This window comes from Triticum urartu, unplaced genomic scaffold, assembly GCF_056163025.1.
Source record: "Triticum urartu cultivar PI428250 unplaced genomic scaffold, HENAU_Tu73 scaffold667, whole genome shotgun sequence".
NCBI classification, from domain to species: Eukaryota; Viridiplantae; Streptophyta; class Magnoliopsida; order Poales; family Poaceae; genus Triticum; species Triticum urartu.
In genome coordinates, this window is record NW_028260854.1 from 4,487 (window position 1) to 10,000 (window position 5,514).

A 5,514-nucleotide genomic window follows, 5' to 3' on the forward strand; every position below is an offset into this window, starting at 1 on the left:
TTCTTTTTCAAGAATGCCGCCACTCGGATTCGAACCGAGATGCTTGAGCACTGCTTCCTAAGAGCAGCGTGTCTACCAATTTCACCATGGCGGCTAACTTCAAATAATAGGTAACTTAAAAGAATAATAGCTATTATCTTGGGAATCGTCGATATTGGGAAAGTCCATAAAATTTAGGAACATTAGAGTTTTCATTAAAATAGACTTCGTTTGGTAGTATCGTTTCCATTTTTTTTTTTTACAATAAACTCTTGCTTTGCCCAATAGAAACACAAACACTGCTTGAAAGAGTTGGAACTTCTTTTTTCTAACTTGCAATTATAGAACTAATTTTTTCTAATTAATTTCCCCTTTACATTTTGAAAATTCTTTCAATACAATGAAAAAAATCCAAAAGGGTTTCTATTTAATGATGAAATTAAAATAAAATGGATAAATAGAAAAGGCTTTTTGGATTTTTTAAAAATTTCTAGAATGAAAGTCTTTATGCTCTTATTAATAAGATTTACTAACCTTATGATTTTGGAGAAGATAGGTGGAAGTTGTAAGTCCTATTGTAAGAATACTCCACTTTTCATAATTTTCCTAATAGAATATGAGGATTCTATTAGGAAAATTATGAAAAGTTCATTGATAGGAAAAGAATACTTAGCACACAGTATACCAAACAAAACTTTTTTTTTCTTGTATATATAAGATAAGAGGGGTTTTTTGTTCTAAGAATATTGTACCGAGTAATTCGACACATAAAAGTACATTCAAAGAAGAATCCAAATTATTAAATAATTGGAATTCTTTTTTGATAAGTCAATTCATATTATTCCAAAATCTTATTATTTGTTTGTTGCCCAGAAAAACCCTTTGGTTTTGGATGCTCATTACCGCTCGAAAATGATCTTGATTTTACTAAAGAATAAGATTGTACTATGGAAAAATAAGTCTTTTTCTTCCAAATATTTTTACGAATACGCTTTTTTGACATTGAAGTACGTTTTTTTGGAACTGCCATTCAAAAAGGAAATTACTTTTTTCTAGTTGTATGTGAAAGACATCTATTGCTGCAAATCAATCCTTCTTTCTTCTTTTTATTAGTATTTATACTTAGATACTGAAAGATACTTAAATTTTGAATTATTTTTTACTTCATTTTGTCTAATGCGGATAAGACAACAAGAATTTTTTAACATTTTTTCTTTATATATTTTATACTTTTTTTTTAATAATATAGAATATATAGAAGGGTTTCTCATTTAAATCTATTTATATCTATTTATATATCAAGTATACTCCATATATAGATATATGGTATGGAAGCCTATCCCCCATATAAGATAAGACGGGGGGATAAAAAGAAGGGAAAATGAAAATAGTTAATTAAGTTCAGAATGGTATTCCATAAAGGAAAGGAATTCCAATCAAAACAAAAAATACTGAGTCTCTTAAACAAGACATTCTAAAACTTAGGTAATTTATAGTCATTAGAATTTTAGTTCTATATGAAGTAAGGACTATTCGATAATTTCTTATAAACATAGGTTTTCATTGGAATTCACTCAATCAGTTAATTATGGAACAAGAGAGCTGTTTCATCTTTGTTTTAAAGAAATATAAAAATGAATTATGAATAGAAAGTAAAATGATTCCACTTTTTTTTTTTTATTTTTATAAATATCTTTATTTAGTTAATAAAATAACTTCGTTACCTAGTTATTTTATTAACTTTTTTAATTTAACCAACTAAACCCATTCTTAATTTTTAATTATTTCAATGAGATAAATTTTGGAAAAATTAAGAATTTCAGTATTTTTTCTTATTCTTTTTATTTATTCTTTCAGAAAGAGATAAGAATTGGTTTGGTGAATCGGAAACAATTTTATAGAAAAATTGAAGTAAAAATTGAAGTAAAAATTGCAATTTCTTTTCTTATGGAACATACATATCAATATGCATGGGTAATCCCTCTTCTCCCACTTCCAGTTATTATGTCAATGGGATTTGGCCTTATTCTTATTCCGACAGCAACAAAAAATCTTCGTCGCATATGGGCTTTTCCTAGTGTTTTACTCTTAAGTATAGCTATGGTATTCTCAGTTCAACTGTCTATTCAACAAATAAATGGAAGTTCGATCTATCAATATCTATGGTCTTGGACCGTCAATAATGATTTTTCTTTAGAATTTGGATACTTGATTGACCCACTTACTTCTATTATGTTAATACTAATTACTACTGTAGGAATCCTGGTTCTTATTTATAGTGATGGTTATATGTCTCACGATGAAGGATATTTGAGATTTTTTGTTTATATAAGTTTTTTCAATACTTCCATGTTGGGATTGGTTACTAGCTCCAATTTGATACAAATTTATTTTTTTTGGGAACTCGTGGGAATGTGTTCTTATTTATTGATAGGCTTTTGGTTTACACGACCAATCGCAGCGAGTGCTTGTCAAAAAGCTTTTGTAACTAATCGTGTAGGGGATTTTGGTCTATTATTAGGAATTTTAGGTTTTTTTTGGATAACAGGTAGTTTAGAGTTTAGGGATTTGTTCAAAATAGCTAATAACTGGATTCCTAATAATGGAATTAACTCTTTACTTACTACTTTGTGTGCTTTTTTATTATTCCTTGGTGCAGTTGCGAAATCCGCACAATTCCCTCTTCACGTATGGTTACCCGATGCTATGGAAGGGCCCACTCCTATTTCGGCTCTTATACACGCAGCAACTATGGTTGCTGCGGGAATTTTTCTTCTAGCTCGACTTCTTCCTCTTTTCATATCTTTACCTTTGATAATGAGTTTTATTTCTTTAGTAGGTACAATAACACTATTCTTAGGAGCTACTTTAGCTCTTGCTCAGAGAGATATTAAAAGAAGCTTAGCCTATTCTACAATGTCTCAATTGGGTTATATGATGTTAGCTCTAGGTATAGGTTCTTATCAAGCTGCTTTATTCCATTTGATCACTCATGCTTATTCAAAAGCTTTATTGTTCTTGGGATCCGGATCCGTTATTCATTCAATGGAACCTCTTGTTGGATATTCACCAGATAAAAGTCAAAATATGGTTCTTATGGGCGGTTTAAGAAAATACATTCCAATCACAAGAACTACTTTTTTATGGGGTACACTTTCTCTTTGTGGTATTCCACCTCTTGCTTGCTTCTGGTCCAAAGATGAAATCCTTAGTAATAGTTGGTTGTATTCGCCCTTTTTTGGAATAATAGCCTCCTTTACTGCAGGATTAACTGCCTTTTATATGTTTCGGATATATTTACTTACATTTGATGGGTATTTGCGTGTTCATTTTCAAAATTACAGTAGCACTAAAGAGAGTTCCTTGTATTCAATATCCTTATGGGGAAAAAGGATACCCAAAGGAGTGAATAGGGATTTCGTTTTATCAACAACGAAGAGTGGAGTTTCTTTTTTTTCACAAAATATACCAAAAATTCAAGGTAATACAAGAAATAGGATAGGATCCTTTACTACGTCTTTTGGGGCTAAAAAAACTTTTGCCTATCCGCATGAAACGGGAAATACTATGTTATTTCCTCTTCTTATATTACTACTTTTCACTTTGTTCATTGGATTCATAGGAATCTCTTTTGATAATGGAGGAATTGGTAATGGAATAGCAGAGTTAACCATATTATCAAAGTGGTTAACTCCCTCAATAAACTTTACCCAGGAAAGTTCTAATTCTTTTGTAAATTCATATGAATTTATTACTAATGCAATTTCTTCTGTAAGTCTAGCTATCTTTGGTTTATTCATAGCATATATCTTCTATGGATCCGCTTATTCTTTTTTTCAGAATTTGGATTTAATAAACTCTTTTTACAAAGGAAATCCTAAAAAAGAATTTTTAGATCAAGTAAAAAAAAATATATACAGTTGGTCATATAATCGTGGTTATATAGATATTTTCTATACTAGGGTCTTTACCCTCGGTATAAGAGGGTTAACCGAACTCACGGAGTTTTTTGATAAGGGTGTTATTGATGGAATTACCAATGGAGTGGGTCTTGCTAGTTTTTGTATAGGAGAGGAAATTAAATATGTAGGGGGAGGTCGAATCTCGTCTTATTTATTCTTTTTTTTATGTTATGTATCTGTGTTTTTATTCTTTTTTCTTTCTTAAGTTAAGGAATTTACAACAAGTCTCTTGCAAAAATAACTATCCTATCCCCTTTCTACAATCTCTCTATATCCTTGTTACATAAGGTAAGTATTGTATAATAGTTCGGTTTTCCGCGATTTTTTCCATTCCTCTGTGTAAATACCCTAATATGGGTTCACAATCAATAACATCCTCACCATCGAGAGTAACGATCAGTCGAAGAACACCATGCATTGATGGGTGTTGAGGGCCCATATTGACTATCATGAGATCTTTTCTTGTAAGCGGTAGACTCATATCCTTTCTTCCTTAATTCATTATTCCATGAAAATGGATTATTCCATGAATTCCTCAAAGCGAGGCTCATCAAAATGAAAAATCTAAGACTACTATAAGACTACTAAAAAAATAATAAAACAAGAAAAAAATTTGAACGATTAAATTACTGCTCCCGAATATTCAACTGACCGATTAATTTCTTATAACGTACTCTATTTTTCTTTGCCAAATAAGCCAGCAAACGTCGACGTTTTCCCAAAAGTCTTCGTAGACCTCTTTCCGATGAAAAATCTTTTTTGTGTAATTCCAAATGTGAAGCAAGTCTCCGTATCTTATTGGTGAAACTGAATACTTGAAATTCAACAGAACCCCTGTTTTCTTCTTTTTCTTCTTTAACCATAAATCCAAAAATTTTTCTACCTCCTTTCTTTTTCATGTATTTTTCTGATCAGGAAAAATACAAAATTATGTCAGTTATTTTGAAGTTATTCTAATCTCGTACACACACAAATTTGCAATTATTCATCTACTACTGGAATTTGGATTTATTTTATCGATGCAAATTGGATTTGGATAGAAGGGTACATTCTTTCTAATATTTTAGATAGAAGAAATGTTTCTTCTATCTAAAATATTAGAAAGAATTTTGCTGATTTATTTATTGCTATATGCAATTTATGGAATTGATACACCATTTAATTGATATCATTTAGCAAAATGAAACACAGCATATGCATCCATCTTTTGGCTCGAGAATTTCACGGGATAGAGATATGGTATAAGAAATAGACTATTAAGTAACTCTAAATGAATTGTGGATACATCTGTATCCTTAACATACTGAAACGATTGTCATTATTCGTATCAAACCAATAGCGATTCATACAAGCTAAATCTTCTAATCAATGGTGGGCCAATAATGAATTTTTTTGCATATGTATTAAGACGCTTGGCCTGATTTCGAAATTGTCCAGAGTTTTATATGTTGTTTTCATTGCAAAATGATGGGTCTCCTTCCATAACTTTCCAATTACGAGTACGAGAATTGAAAGACATGAAAATTCTCAATTCTCTACGGCGTCTAGTAGATAGAAACAAGAAAATCAGAAG